Raw genomic sequence first — 17,978 nt, forward strand, 5'->3', positions numbered from 1 at the left:
TATTTTGCTTAACTATATGTCACTGATGCGGAATAGCAGAAATATTCTTTTTAAGTTATCAATCAGCGCCATGTCTGTAAAATATGCTGAATTAGTGGAATAAGTGGAAATTCCTTAAGAAAGAGTTAAGAGATGTGCTGAAGATGGTCATAATCTAAAACTAAACATGGCAACCGAGTGTCTGTTTATAAATGAAAGTATTAGCGGGTCAATGCTGTTTCTTTTTCTCATGACCTATTTGTCATTTTACTGCCTGTTTAATTTCAAAGTCAATATTTTGGATTTGGTTTGTTGAACTTATGTTTAACACATACTGACCTAATGTTAACACTTAGATTTGTGGTCAGTTTCAAATACTATATACATGTATATATATTTATATATACTTGTAAGTATGTAATTAGTAGATTGCTGTGCAACATACACTTTATGCATGTAACTAAATAAATTAAAAGTAATTCTTGTGAAACATATAATATATAAACTTGAAATTTATTTAAACTTAACATTCATACAATCAATTTTTTCTAAAGATACCATGTTTAATGTCTTAATGGCAAGATTTTTCTACATCCCACATAAATCTCATTACACAGCTAATAAAATCACCTTGTCATAATTGTCAACTAAAGATTACCTTATCTTCCGGTAATTGTTATATATTTGAGATTGACAGCAATTAAAAAAACTTTTACTCGGATCAGCAACTGATGACTCCTCAATATTTTAACTTTTTTATTCTAAAATCTAAGTGGACCTCTAATTTTGGTAGTATTCACAAGATAATCTACGCCCTTAACAATATTGTGACTTTTTTTATTATAGATGTTCAATCTAAGTAGGCAGGCTTCAAGTAATATTCACAGGTAAATCTTAATCTGTTCAAATTATGTTTAAACTTATAATACAATATACAAGTAAAGAGAGTGTACTTTGATTTCTTTGACCTAAGTAGGTTTATTTATAAAATTCAAATACTACTATTTGAGAGATAGAGTACTAGAACAAAATATTATAACACACCTTTATTTACCTCACAAATCAATAGTAACTCATTTTTCAAACTTTGATTGATATAGTTCAAGGCCAATCAAACAAAAAATAACAAAAGAAATTTGTTAATCTACCAACTCCCCCTCAAAAGTTTTACCCAACACCTCCCACACCACATGGGTGTGAACATTTGAACATTTCTCACATCTGCTGTGTTACATATAATGTTGACAAGTGTACTTGTCACTGACATGACAGTATGACATTGACATGTCATCTGTTATAAATCTTGGTTTATCATAATATAACATAAATCTTATAAACTGTGTAGGAGGTTTTTCTTTCTGCCGTTGTAATATCAAGCATACATCTGGAAGTTGATTGGTTATTTAGAATGACAATTGTGTCACATCTTTTCATCTGATGTACAAATCAACACTTTATTTCCTGCAAATTCATCATGATCAAGTAACCTGAAAAAATACAAAATACAACTTTGTCTAAATGTTGTGTCAAATGATGATGAAATAACATATTATTAAAGTAACTGTGCATGATTTGTATATGGAAAATATTAAATCAGATTTCTTACAGCTTAATCCACACTAACATGTACTAAGATTATTTAACATTTAATTAAGAAAAGAAAATTAAAATCTCAACGCTAGATAATGTCCTGGCTTGTTTTCAATCAGATTGAAACAAGTCTATCAATAAGAATTCACAAAACATAAAGATGGCGGTGTATAATTTTTACATAAGAAGCAGCATAGATCTATGGAATTTCAGTTCATCGTATATTTGTAATTACTGAAGAGAATTTAACTATTCTGGACTGATATTCCTATGAGAGATTCAACTTTTACAATATTGTAGTTTGCAAGAGATTCCTATATCACCTAAATAACTCTCAGAGACTTTAAGGTAGTTTTTAGTTTTAACATTTTGAAGTAGGTAATAATTCTATTCTAACAAGTTCTACAGTTGATAGACCTGATTGTTAACGATTGTCACCTTCATGAAATATAATAAATATTAATATTCATAAATATATATATATTTTTAAAATAATGTGTTTTGAAAACACTGAATAGTTGTACACCAATAGAAAGTGGTGGCCCCAGGTGGGACCCCAAAAAACCAGTATAAAACAATTCACTTAATGTTATGTTTCTATGAAACATACACAAAACCCCATCGATACCCCAATTTTTCAAAATAATCTCAGAAGAGGACTACTGATCTCAGCCAAATATCCTCTGCCAACAGAACATCATTTGATTTGTCACCTGGTCAGATGGATTAACGTATAATCATTATTAACATGTTTTAATACACTGTACTTATTATTAATAATTATTTTACAAGATGGCTGGTCATTAGTCTTGACTGATTTAACATGGCCCATGGCAACAATAAGAGGAAATATCAACTTGTTTTCCCAGCTGTCATAATCAACACGTCAACCAACATGATAGCTTATTCAGTTCACACCAAAAGTGGTGTAGACCAACACGAAAGATACAAGACATTATGATAAATGATATTACACGTCAGTTACCTGTGGTCAGTGGTTATCTGAGCTGACCAGGTGAGACAATCTGACACTATTTTGGACTGTTCACACTGACCCAAGCATCATTGGCTCTTTGAAGTGACAGTAAGATTAAAGTAATAACACGCTATACACCATCTTATAGATATTAATTGATATATAATTCAACTGGGTCATATGATTAGATTAATAGGTATAGCTTGAGTAATAATAGGTATAAGAATTAAATGATTACAACTTCACCCGTGTCATCTTGAAAACAGATTGGAGAAACATTCAAAAGATTTCAATGTGCTATATTTTTTTATGAATAATCAAAAACTGTTAGCCATATCATCTGCTTCCCAAAATTATTGTTCTAAAAAAGTCAGTATACCTAATATTTTTCACAAAAGTCATTACTCATTGTAACATTAGTAACAAGTAATATTTGACTGTCAGTTTAAATTTATAAGACAAATTCGCAATCTAAACAGCAAATAGAATACAAATATATAATGTACTGATTTAATAGTAAGTGCAGCAGGACTGCACCACACACAAACATAACCCATAAGACAAACTTGTAGCAAATCAGGCTACTAGTATTCTTTTATTATTCCAAAAGACTTCTACATGTGATGTCCAAGACCATCTCTTGTCAATAGCTATGATAGTCTAATATACTATTCAGATGCTCAAGTTTAGATGGTCTGAAAGCCCTAGTTAGCTTAACTTTGCCTACTGAATGTAAAAATGGAGCAAATTGGCCACTACCTGTTTTTGAGAAAGGTTTATTTCCTAAACTGACTTTTACTAGCCATATGATTGATTTGGCTTAAAATTGGTTGGCTTCAGCCAGAATGAGCCATGCACATTTCATCACCTTTTGAGGAAATTTGCAGTTTTAAGTAAGAGGTATGCATGCATAATTAACTATAACATGTGAGAATAGTTAATCTGGTTTTGTATATAATCCATGTGAACACATATACTTTCCTGGTTAAATAGCAAAAGCATTCTGGGCAAGACAGTGAAAACAATGTTAACCAATTAGGGCTACCTAAAATACTTTGAAGTAACTTATGCATATGCATATCAATTCTTTTTGAAAAAGACACATGGAGCATATTACTGAACTGTAGTTGAGGACATTCTTGAAACAGAAAGAATTTTTCAAAGTACAGCTTAAGTAATAATAGAACAGACAAGAAGAAAAGTTTGAAAGAAAGTTGAGAGATCTGTATTTTACCTGGGTTTACGTATCTTCGTTATTTCCAGAATGATGGAAACTGGTTGTTATTTCTCACCTTTAAAACATCAACTGTATCTCCGGCGATTGTGTAAGGTCGAGAATTTCATAGTGGAATGTTAGAATGTGGAATACAAACCAATCTATATTGATTTAAACAAGGTGTTTTTTTTTTACTAAACTCATTCAGTGTGAGAAGCAGACAATCAAACCTTAGCACACATTTCTTCATTTTTCCAAAAACAACCTCCATTTTTTTCTATATATTTTTAGAAGCATAAACGAGCCAAGTATGTAATCATTAGTTGTTGTTCCTAAAGCATAGGTTTGATCATACAATATTTGTCTTACACTTGTTTAAGTTAATCTAAACGAAACTGGTAATTTATTATGTCAATCTACTAACAGAATTGTTTGGAAACATTCAAATAAACTGAACGAGCAATTCAACAGTTTCTATTGAATTTCTTTAACAAGCAACTTCAAAAAAAAAAAAAAATCCTGCATATCAAATTCAATGGCAAGAAAAAACCTAGGTATGTCAAAAGAGACATGCTTTATTTTCTTAGTCAATAGAGATATAGGCCAGGACACAATGTTAATTTTTCAAAAGGTTTGCTTGCCAAGGTGTATATAACAAAAGATAGGTTTAGTCAAATTTATAATTATTTATTCACTGCTGCACTTTTGATGTATATTTCGTCCTCCTCACGTTTAAATTACAACCCAAAGAAAAGAAGCACATCCTTTACGTAAGAGTGGAAACATCGCATTGAATAACTGATCCTTTTCAAAACTAAATAAACTTTGATAACCTACTAGGGTCTTCACTGCAGTACAGATTTCAGGTTTTGCCTTTCGATAACTAAATCTGCAGATAAAAATATGGTTGTCAAGTCTGTGCAAAAAGATTGACACAGCTTTTATTTTAGTAAGCTTTTGTTCAGGCGAACAATATGACCATATCAAATAAACCAAAACTCTGGTTAAAACCCCGGGATGTCAATCATTCTGTCTCAAAGACCGGGTCAATTACATAGAAATACTATCTAACATTACCTTGTGCGTTTTATTGAAGGCGATGTACATGATATTTTGTTTGTCGTCTGCTAACCTCCCTAAAATAGGAGTTAACAGTACATGAATATTAGCCTCTAACTTTCAAGATTTACTGATATTATATTTCAACAATCTTGTTAACTTCAAGCACAAAAACAGCTACAAGTCCACACTGACTAATGTCCTTTATATTCTTCCCTTGAAGGTACATGAACATGAAACAGTAATTGTAGACTTGTGGAAAAAAAAATCAAGTCTGTTTGTTTATTAATATACAAGTGTGGCCAACAGTCAAACACTTTGAAGATTTCACATTTCTTCTATTGCCTGCATAATCCTGATAAATCAGATTAAAGCCATTCAATCAAATCTTGACTTTGTTTTTTTTTTGCAATATTTCAAAATCTGACACAAATATTGATGTAATATTGTAAAGAAATATAAATTTGAAGGTAGTTTACAACTTAGTTTTCAAGAAAATTCTTCAAATTGAAAGAAGCTATTAAATTAGAACATTAGCTTTAAAAATTTCATCCAGACAGCAGCTTTCTGCCTAATCTTTTATTTCCAACTGTCAAGGGGTCTTTTATCTGCATGTCAATGTGATAAAGACGGGAGAACCCTCATCGTAAAGGCAGTAGAAATAAATCCTTCAAGTAACTTATAGCCCGTTCAGACGCTTAAGTTGAACTGGTTTAAAAACCCCGGGGATCGTTAAACCAGTTTAAAAAACCCTGCTCGCGACCTTTCTTCGAGAAGGCTTTTTATTTTAAACTGGTTCATCTTAGTCGTCTGAACGGGTTGGCTTAAAAACCCCAGCTCCAGCTTGCTTCGAGCATGCGCAGTACGCAGTTAGTTACATTCCTGTGAAAATATTGGGGTTAGACAGTGCCAATGTTATCGAAAGCGTGCGAGAACCGAATAAAGAATGTGAAGCTACCCATGCGCAGTTAACTCTAACCTCCGACCGAAGAGGTCAGAATAGTTAAACTGGTTTGGCTTATAGTACGTGTGAATGCAACACGATGCTGTCTTAAAAACCCCAGCGATTATGAACTGGTTTAAAAATAAGTGTCATGTGTTATTCTCATCCAGTTACTAAATGCCACTTAAACAATTTACAATCCTGAACCTTAGTTTATCATCCCTTTTGAATGACTAGGCAAACATTCCTTTAATCATACTTTCTTTGACTTTGTTCATTTTTGATAAAGTGACCTCCCTGAACAAAAAATATTTAAAACTGACTTGGATATCTTAAACATTAGTATCCAGATGGTATTGGAATATTAGGAATTAATGATTTTTTTTTTATCAGTTTTTCAACTCATGCGTCATATCTTAGTACAGAATACAAATTAGGTGACATAATAAAATACTAATATAATAGTGAGTAGTCTTTAGATATTTTTTTTTTCTTATCAATGAATAGAGTTTCACCACCATTCATAAAACTTTACTACAGACAGGGTACAACGTGGAGTATATATAAAACTCATTCATGTTCTCATCTGCTTCACTTATTCACTAATTCTTTTTATGTGTGGCTACTCAAATCTCATTGATGTCAAGTTGAAATTGTGTTATTCTGGTTTCCTATACAAAACACAGCCGTCTGTTATTGAAAATTACATAGAGAAATCACTTCAAGGGTGGTCCATTTGCATAAAGATATGCATGATCTCGGATTGAAATAGGACACTGACTTCTCCTAAAACTCCAAAGTTTTTTCTGTAAATTCTAAGTTAATAAAATCATAGTCGAAACATGTTTAGAGCATAAAAACTTATGTCAGTCTTTTATGTAATTTTTATGTTGGATTAAGATGTTTCTTGACAATTATTTGAAAAGAGGATTGTCAGTCAGAAGGCAGTAAAATCCCATAAAAGAACCTAAGAAAATTAGTTCTTCAAGCAAACTCTTCACTACAACAAATGTCAGCCACTCACCAATGACTTCTGAATATCACATCAAATGTTAAATTTAATTCAAATACACCTAAAAATACATTGAACTTAAACATAGAGTGTCATGTTCTGTCAGTAATATTAGTGAAACATTTATATAAATATTTGAAAACACGATTGTAAAACCATTTGGATGTCAAGAAATAAAAATGAATCTCAACATTTACACATTTATTGGAAAAACAATCTGACACGGCCTGATATATTGTAGTCATAATTTGAACCAATTTATAGTTTCGATGGCGATGGCTTCACATGTAATAAAAATCATTTTGCATCATAACTTCAATATGGTTTCCAAACAGGTGCAAATTTGCATATTGCTTTCGGCAATCTTGCACTTTTAAAAGTTAAATTAAATTTTAAAAGATAGGTTGTTAGGCAATGAAATATACGCCCACAGCAGCCAAGTCGTCTGAGCAATCAAAAAGGGCTGTCACATATTTTTCTTTTGTCAGTAATGAAAACCCGAAAACCTGATTAGTCATTAGAATTAGTGTCGATTGTTTGTCTCATGAAATTAACCACCTCTAGCGCGTCATCAAGATTTCTCAAGTGATCAAGGGCTGTAATTATCGGAAATCGTTGAAAAGCAACATGCATCTCATAACCTTAAACACTGTGTATTAATTTTTGATCAATCGGATACTAACTTTTGCCTCTAAAGTGTCCACAAAATATTTCAAAGTTATGAAGGGCCATAACTCTGGAAGTAATTATCGGAATTTGTTGGAAATCAATAGGCATCCTCGCCTCATGACCGTAAACACTGTATAAATTTAAAGTCAATTGAATATTAACTTTAACCTCTAGAGCGTCCACAAGTGATCAAGTGCCATAACTCTGGCAGTAATTATCAGAAATTGTTGAAAATCAATCTGATTCCTCGTCGCATGATCTTAAAATCTGTGTATCAATTTGAAGTCAATCGGATATTAACTTTAGCCTCTAGAGTGTCCACAAGCAATTGTTGAAGCCGGACCAACCTACGGACGGACTGTGGCCGTATAAAAACAAAATACAGATATTCTAATGAATAATCATGAACTAACCTAATTCAAAACTCTATTTTTGGTTTCCATTAATTCTGTCATTCTGAAACAATTCAAATAATCAAACATTATCTTCCATCTTTCAAAAACCATTGCTACTCACTGTCCATTATTTCTGATACTTTAATGACTGATCATGAACTTTCCTAATCCAAAAATCCATTTCAGGTTTTACTAAATTCAATCATTCTGAAACAATTAACCCTCAGAGTTCCGAATTTGAATATATCATCCATCTATTAAAGATCTTTGCAACTGTCCACCATTTCTATTTAGCAAAGCTAAAATCTTGTTCTAATTTAAAACCTATAACAACCTATACTAAATCTCCACCACTGTGAGATACCAAAATCTCACGACCTTCCAGATAACCTTGGATTCTCTATGCCCCATACAAAACATTATATGATAAAACAATACAAGTTAAGATAAGAGGATGACAATAAGATGGAAATGGGCTCACAAGTTCTGATAAAGGCAGCAATTAGTACCAGTAGAAAAGCATTTATTTCAATAAGAAAGTTCATTAATTATCTTGAATATCTGGTATAGAAGCTGAAACAGTAACAGTTTGTACAATATCAAAATAATAGACAGTGACAGAATACATGAATGTTTTCTATTTCTTATGGATTAATTAGATTATGTTATATTTCACCAATTAAATTCTTATATAATCTAGTCAAATGGTGATGACATACAGATGGGAATAAAATGGAATTTTTGTTACAAAAATACAAATTATTGAGTAATGATAACTGATTGTGTTGTATTGTGCTACATAATGTCCAAGAGTCATAAGTCCATAGTTCTAGCACAGACATTTGGTAAGAAGAAGAGTTTTCAAATGTTTTAATTTCCTGAATGTGTCTTGGAAGATCATTACAGATGTTCGCACCATGAACTGTATGCTTCCCATACAGACTATCTTATTTTTGAACACACAGTAATGTAGAATCTGTAGATGATCTAAGGTTAGGTCCAGATTGTTTATAGACACAAAAGAGTTCTTCCAGGTACACAAGCACTAAGTTCAAAAATGGGTAAAGTTGATTTTTTAAAATTAAGTAAAAATTATAAGGCCACCATGCACTGCCTAAAAATATCAGTGTGTTTTATGAAACATAGATTTTCAGGAACTGTGCAATGGCTAAAAGTACTTTTTTCTATAAAGTACAACTTATTGAAAGACTGTCCACTAAATAATCAATAATTCTTAATCAAAAACAAACTTTATCATTTTATATTATAACAGTCAAGAGCTTTTATTAAAGTATTTCTATAACCTAGGGGATAATGCTAAACAGAAAACTTCTAAAGAATTTTAATTAAGTTAACCATCAAGTTGTACAAAAATATAAATGTATCAAAATGTCTTTCATTTGTAATAAATGGTACTGTCTCGCCTTCCAGCCAATAAACCCCATAAGACAAATCCCTCATCATTCTAAATTTAACCTAGTATTTACCTAGCGATTATTAGGATGGTCCTACAATATTTTTGACAAGACACGGTTTTTGACAGACATGGGTCATGTCTCATGGCCTGAGGAAAACGAAAAAAAAACCACATCAAAATATGACAAAAAGATCATGTAGTTTTTGTTTAATGTTTAACATTACATAGAGAAATGGTAATTGGGTTATTTTTAGACAAGAAAATGTTACAATTGGGGTTGAATTTTTTTTGGGAAGAAAACACCTGTGTCGACATAGCCATGGATGTCATTCCAAGGCTGGTTTTGAAGAATTTCTGAATTGTGCTCATGAATATTATAACCAGTTATTGCCTATGATCCCATTAAAATATTCTGCACTAAAGCATGTATATATCTTATACCTAATCCAGAAGCAAATTAGATTCATTATGGTTGCCAAACATATAAAAGATTTTAGTATATAAACATATTTTCTGCAATTGAGAGAGCCAATCTGCATTCCAATTGGTGCCATAGACACAAGATATACAATTCTAAACATGGAACATGCAGTGATATTTAAAATCTATATCACGGTCTAAGTCATCTCCTAGTTTTTGATGTTTTCAGAATCAGGTGTTCAAAATCTAACATCAATGGCCTAATATATGTTTTACCTACTATTATTCAGGGGCTGAACCAAGGTGAAGGTGAACATGTATATTTTTGTGGTTTTACATAAAAAGACCTTGTGAACATTGATATAACACTCATTGTCTATTGCGGATCTCAAATTTTCTAGGATATGGTTGACCTGTTTGAGCTACCAAGTCAGTGCAACATCAAGTTACAGCGAACATGAATCATAATTATTGTAATAAGGATTATTATATGCACACTGTATGTCGGATTATTATCTACCTTTCATACAATACTAATAACAACAGACTTCTGCATGTGTACAATTCATTCAGCAAGAAGATGACGCATATTAAAAACACAACATTTACACTGTATTTCACAGTATTTACGCTTTACTTACAAGAACATCATGAATATACCCTTGCAACATCGTAATTCAAAATGCAATAAATAACTTCCGGCAGCTTATTCATGTAATATGTAATGCTGGCTTCTACTTTTATTTTCTAATCAATATCCGTTACACATAATACATGTATACGCATAAAACAAGCGTCCAGGTTTAAATTTTTTTTAAAACAATTCAGAATCCTTGAGAGAGTAGACAGGGGTGACACAAGATATGTGATTTTAAATTATAAACATAAAAGCATTAATAATAATTTATTCTGTGAGAGTATTTTCTTTTCCTTTTATTGCTAATAAACTAATCAAATCCAGTCATTAAAGCGGAAATTATTAAGTATTTCAGCGCTCTTTCTCTCTGGGGTTTTATAAGGCTTTCACCTTAATAGCTGTTCTCCTCTTATCAGAAAATAATTATTTGCCATTTGGCTTAGTTTCTAGTTATTTAGTTTACTTTAATCAAGCAGTGTTATCTATCACTGGCTACCTTAACACTTGAAAAACACTTCTCATGTTATTACACTTTAACATGCATTTGATCATTGGGTCAGTTTCACCCGTCATAGAGTTATCTCCCATATTAAAACCAGCTTGATGATACTATGGGTCATACATTGGCTTACTTTATTGTACATGATAACAGAATCCTTTTTTTTTATCATGTTTTATCCAATGATAATGTGTTTTGAAAATGGGCTGAGGTTTAGGGGTTATCGAAGATGATAACCTTTGTTACCACTTATTTTTGATGTTTTCAGTTTGCAGATTCTTGCTTTCCATCTGCATGCAAATGGAATTTTAAGGTATCTTCCCAGTTATATAATATTCTTAATTAACTGAAATTCAAGTAATTTTATTTTTTTCATAACTGAAAAATTTTTGATAAAAGTCAAGAAAAGGTGGATCCTGTGCCATATAGTTGTCGAATGCTATAGTTGCTCTTGCACTAATTCCTCTGCGCCTACTAAATAACCAAACCCTAATCTGTGTCCATGCCTTTTTCCTACACGTCTCACTTAATAAACCTTATTTAAATACGGTTATCATTTCATCTCCTCAATGGCTCCAGCAATCAGCGCCAGACACCTATCTTTGTCAATGTGTTCCCCATGCAAGTGCACTGAAATCAGTTAGATTTAAGTGTAAGGTTATCATCAAGAAGGACCTACAACATTTCATTTTGCTCACACCATATCCATTACTGACAACAATAGTTAACTACTTATCACACTTTATCTTTTGTTTAAATTGCATATCTAGCTTCTGTTTACATACGTCTAGTATACCCATCACAAAATTGTACATTTCTATTTTAAAGAGACAAAGGTAGTCTATCAACTTTAAACAAATTTTTTTTTAGGGTATATTTTTTCGCAAGAAAAGAAATGTAATCCATTCAGGAACAATATAATTAATAACCTTATACTCCTCGGGTTACCAAAAAGATCTGAGTAAGATATCCTTCATTAGTTTTCATTAAGCACCTTGACAACAACTACAAAATATACATTGGAGTCGTGTATGTCCGTCTTCATTAGCCCAGTCAGAGCAGAACAGTAGGACGTTAAACCCCATTTCATTTCAAAATATCAACGACTCATAAATCGATAAGCTAATATGTCTATCCCTGAGCAAAGTACTGACAGATTTATTTCTAATTTGAAAACATCAGATGTAAATGAATAGTCAAATCAAAATTAATGTTTTACAAACATCAAAGATCTCAAAAGCACTAATGTCCATTTAACTTGTTTATAAATAAAAGTAAACTGCAATAGAGTACTGTGACATCATACGAAGAAGGTCTTTATGTAACTTAATGTTTTAATTTTGTTAAAACAATCAATTCTTAAAAAATAATAAAGTACTTCCTTAAAAAAAAAATGTCAGTTTTAATCCTAAATTTAATGGTACTGTCTGGCCTGACTAAACCATTTCCGCTTATCAACATACATAAAAATGCATAAAATTTAACAAGCCCTTGGATGGTATGACCCATTAGTAGTGTTAGTGATATATGTTTTTTGGGGGTTTTTTTTGGGTGGGGGGGGGGGGGGTAATCTATAACTATATTATTACATTGTTAATCCTTTAGCACTTGGTACATGTAAATATTAACTACTCCTTTTCCCTGAAAAAATCTGAATTAAGGTGATGCATTTTACATTGGGATTTGTAGATCATTTTTGAAATAAATTGAAACTACTGCTCCCTAGAATGCCTCAAATCACAGAAGTTATAGAAATAGTATATATACTGTCCTTAACCAGTTCACGGCTATTCATAATAAAACAAATTAGAAAGCCAAAAATATTGCTTACAAATAAACAATAATTGTATTCTATGGAATTTTGCCTGTCTGTATCCAGTTCTATTACTAAATACCAATGAAACAGATCAACTGAAAGATTGGAGACAAATCTGCAAATCCATTCCTGATGATGCAGACTACTTTTAGTTTCCAATTCTCCAATGGTCTTGATCCATCCAGTCTATATTGACTTGAGCAGTATAAATATTAGTCTGGACAAAATAGCAGCTATTGTGTATATATGGTATATAATTATAACTAACAGTCTAGCTGTTCAATTTTACAGTTCCAGAAATGACTTATTCAAAATAGTGTCAAATACAACAATTTGCGATTTCAAATACAACACAAGAGGTCATTTTTCCTCTTAACAAATCCTAAGACGTAAGAAAATTTCCACACGAGCTTGAACACTGTATACAAACTTAGTACTATATTGCCAAAAATATATTTGCTATAGGTGAAACATAGACACTATAGGCTGGAATGATCAAAACTATATGACTATGCCATAGCCACCATTTATTGGTCCATGAATAATTTTCATGATCTAAGCTGTTTTATCAGATATTGAGAGTGTAAATATTTGCAAATCTTAACTATCCTTGTTTTTCTAAAATCAGAACTTTCAATTTCTCTCAGTATTTGAAGGCATGTGTTAGAATAAGTGTCTAAAGCCTTACATTACCAATATATCAACAACTTGTATATATAAACATGTAAATAGAGAAGACACAGAGTGTAATAGTATCCCTACCACCCACCAGGACACAGTTTCAACCATTCCCCATATAGCATTATCTACATCCAACAGGTTCTAATGTACATCGCTTAAATTACAGAAATAATCTCAGAGATATTCACACCATTTTCATTTCATTCCAACCCATCAGACTTAAACAAACTATGAAATTGAATTCCAGTTGCAGGAGAAAATCTGAATTGAGGACCTTCAAGGGCAAAATCATCGCTTCTCCTCAGGTCGTCATTTTGTTTTTATAGACACACAAGCTGCCTTAATTAACATAATCTTTTAGAAATTCGCATAATGATATGAAATCTTGTATTTTTCAATTCCATTATTTTGAAAAATTGTGAGTTTGCCGGACAATGAATATCAATGGATAAATGAATAATATAAAGAGGGGGACACCTACAGAGCTGTGCACTTTTCACAAGATAATTCTCCATGTAGGCAATAACTTATTAACCGCAAAAGCTGTAATTCCAAATATATGTTGTTTTAGCATGAGGTCAAACACATCATGTCAAGTAATCTCCATAGGCACCTTGTAAGATTGCATTTATCTCAATGTATTAATATCAAGAACTTCTTGCTTTATTATTTTTGTTATTAACTTCAGAACTTTTAAATTCCTTTTCCTGGCAGGAAGATAAAAGTAACTATTTCAAATAAATTCCATGTTTGTATATATTTCAAATATTTGATTTAATGTAGCTAAGTCTCCAACTGAATATCATCCAAAATCTTTGACCTTGAAAACATGAATTATTTGTCAATTTAAATCAACATTATTATAGTGATTTTACTGGGAAAAGATGGGCCTCTAATCCAATATTTAAGACAAATCAAACATTTTACAATTGGTACACGAATCGTGTACCATAATGCGTTTCAGCACGATTTGTAACAAGGGACTTGAAGAATGAGGCTAGACATATTTCACAAGTCATGTCTAACGGTGACGTTGTATTCTTATATGGAGAGCATGTGCAATAAATACTATCGGTGTAGACTGGAATAACCAGACGCCAGAGACTGATATTCGATTGAGACTTCTGGTGTATTTCGCTGAACATAACTGATTTGAAATTAGGGTAAAAACGGAAACGATTGAATGCAAATCAGTTTATATACATTCATATTACATTATTATATGCAATGCGACCCATTTGTGTCAATTTCTTGGTCCCAAATATGAGCAATTTAGCGCCTTTAAGGGAATGTTTACAATGACTGATATTCAGATAAAATTCTAATCTGATGAAGATATCAATTCTTACGCAAAAAACTTGGGCAAACTGAAGAAGGTATAAAAATCATGATATATCAATATATATGATCTCTCTCTGCACATTATAGTTTGAACTGGAGAGTAAAGTTAGCTGATTACATCATGTCAAATACTTGCCTCTATTTCACCCAATTCTTTCGACAAAAGCAAAACAAACAAAATCTAGAAACAACAAACATACAAGTCGAAATATCATCTGTTGTATTTACATGTAAATCTAACGGAATGCGATTCGATCACGATCAACGGTATAAGAGGTCTGTGTAATCAGTTCTTAATATCTAGAATAAAAAGTTGACGATCTCTAATCTTGGTGGTCATACCAATATGGCCATCCGCCAACTGATATCATATCATATCTTAATATCAGTAAGTTAATCAGGGACTTGCCTTCAGAGGGAAACTTATCAGACGACACTGGTGAAGAGAGTTTTGCTTATTGATAACGATAATTCTCATAGTGAGTGTGATCTCTTTAAACAAACACAAAATTATAAACAAAATTTATAAACAATCATATAACTTAAAGGGGCAGTTAGCGTTATACTGTTTAGGATAGAGGATTCACCGCATCAGGGTGCTCTCAGTCAAAATTGTCACCAACTCGAGATAAGCTCAAAATTAATTAAAATTAATAGAGTACAAGTCAACTAAAACTAAAAGTTCATATTTCAGTATAAAATCCCAAATGTCAACAATTTCTATATTTATGTTTTATAGTAAATGTATAGTATGAATTTACAACTGCTATGTATGGGTTATATTATATTTCTTAATAATTTCAAGAAGGTTTGACTGAAGTACAATGGTAAAACTAGAATTGGGCGGAGATATTTGTAAGATCATAACATGATTTCCTGATACACAACAAGGTATATTTACTAGGAAGCACATTCTCCAGTCTTAAAGAAGTAATATGTAATATTTATGAGATATTTAAGCCATAGGTCAGTTTGTGGTCTCACATCTCGATTATCATTTAAATAGACCTTCTGTCGAGATAAAAACAAGTTCTGTGGTAAGAAGTATATCTGATCTGTACCAGATGATGATCATCATTATTGAGCTAACAAACAAACACGGAAAATATGTATTGCATTCCATTTTTATGTACCTTAGATATCATATTAAATACATGCAGGTGATTTATGATAACTATCCTCCTATTTCTATTCTCTCTCAATCTCAGACTGATTATTTCACTATGAAATTCAAGACAAATTAACTCCACCCTTCTTTTTCAAACCCACATATACTTTAGTTGACAAATGGGGGGAATGGACATTTAATAGGAATAGATATGCAAAGAATCAACCATAAAAACAAACAAGAGTTTGGGAATTTTTACCCACTGCCTCTGAATTTCATAAATGCTTTAGTATATTTTAGTTTGTTTCACTTTTCAAAGTTAGTAACCTTTATTATAATCTGTCTATTATAACTAAACCTATTTGATTTGGGCAAAATAAAAATTGAATTAAGTTGATCAAATGTGTTATTTGACTTGTGATAGGGCAAGATATTTGGTAATATTACACATTGGTTTAAAACGATCAAGATGTACACAACATCAGTAAGATCTTAACTCTGGCTTTATCGATAAAGAAAGACAGATTGTCATCCCACAAAGGAAATCAACATATAAAATCTATTGAAATTATTTTGTTGACTCAAAGAGATCTAGTCATTATAAGTTTGTTGTAGAATTATTGTAATAATTATATTTTTTAGTAAAGTAATAAATAATGAAATACCAGATCAGTGTAAAAAAAAAAACACTGCTAAACTTAGAAAATGAAATGAGGTTTAATATCCTTTTTTTCTGCACTCAATGGGCTAATGAGGAAAGATAATAGATATAAGTTTAAAAAAACTTACCAATTCTACAACAAATCAGTGGAACCTTAAAGATAATTTCTGTTATCAGTGTCTGAAAGAAACCAGTACATCATGTATAAGCATTAATATTGACAATCTGGATTATGTACAAGCCTGGAAAAACGACACTGGTCATTGACACTGACTGTCAGGTATGTATTTTTTCTGTGTTTTTATTGATTTAAATATATGTCTGGCACAAATTTCAAAATGTCAGACACTAGTTCCATACATCTTGTCAGGTACAACTAAATCCCTTATTTCCAGAACTGATTATGTACATGGATTGTGAAATTTTAAATTACTTCCTTTTGAATATTATCTGATTTTTCTAGATGTGTTTGCATATTATCTCCAACCAATTATAAGAAATACAGAGTTTAAATTGTGTAGGCGGATGCAAGAATTTCCAGGAGAGACATCAACTGGATTGGCAGCAAATGTGTCTAGTTATTTATCAGGATAAGGAAAGTCAATTTTTTCTATAAATTTGAAGTTTAAATTTCATCAAAGATAGATTGAGAATTTATGAAGGAGAGGATAGAAACCCCTTTACCCTGGCAAAATGTTATCAACATAGTTAGGATTTTAGCACCAAAAAACAAATTCATTTCACTTGACAAAACCTTGTTGCTCTAGCCATATTTTATAACCTGTATAGTCATAGTTAGGCTTTTAGCACTAAAATACAATGTTATTTCACATTTGTCGATGCCTAGACTTACTTTTTATAACAGTAATGTCATTTAAAATCTTAAAGAGAAATAGTACTTTCTATAAGTACTAAATTCTGGAATACAGACAGAATTTCATGCTTTATAATCTTTCATTCCTTCTGTTACATGTCAAGGTGTCAGACAGGTAGGGTGACTCACAAATTTTTTTGGCTTGAATAAGGAAATTTATCAAATGTTTTTTTTACATCCTTTACAGGTGTCACAAAACACAGGTAAAGTCAACAGTAGATATTATATATTATTACTAGTGTACATATATACTGAACGCTTATATGCTTACATCGGAAATGATTCACTGAAAAACAAACTATTTGGGTCAGACCTACCCATGTATTTTTATGTAATATGTCAACAGTTTTTATTCATGATACTTAATTGTGTAATTAATTGTGAAAACTGACTTATTAAAAGGGAAAGCAGACACATCACTTGGACTTGATTACATTTCTAGCTCTGACATTCAAAAATATAAAGTTTATTTTGATTTTTTATAACTCTTACTGTATTCATTCCATATCAGTTATCAAATAATTGTTTGAATATTCATTTAATTACATTAATAGATATTTAAAGAAATTTGAGTCATTACAATATATATATATATATTGAGAAAAAGAGAAACAGGGTTTAATGTCCACTCAACATAAACTAGGTTATTTCGGGACTAACACATGGTTCAATTTTATTTCAATAA

The 17,978-nt window shown here is 31.4% G+C and overlaps 1 long non-coding RNA gene across 1 annotated transcript in view; it reads right to left on the reverse strand.

Moving 5' to 3' along the window:
* Window positions 1–543: 543 nt before the first annotated feature.
* The window catches only part of LOC126811512 (uncharacterized), a 90,754-nt gene continuing 73,319 nt past the window's right edge, over window positions 544–17,978 (reverse strand). The window contains exons 6-7 of the long non-coding RNA XR_007675616.2: window positions 16,548–16,599; window positions 544–1,466 (exon numbers count right to left, since the gene is read on the reverse strand). This is a non-coding gene — a long non-coding RNA (uncharacterized LOC126811512). The remainder of the gene's footprint in view (window positions 1,467–16,547; window positions 16,600–17,978) is intronic.

The sequence above is a fragment of the Patella vulgata genome, chromosome 2 (genome assembly GCF_932274485.2).
Source record: "Patella vulgata chromosome 2, xgPatVulg1.2, whole genome shotgun sequence".
In the NCBI taxonomy this organism is placed as follows: domain Eukaryota; kingdom Metazoa; phylum Mollusca; class Gastropoda; family Patellidae; genus Patella; species Patella vulgata.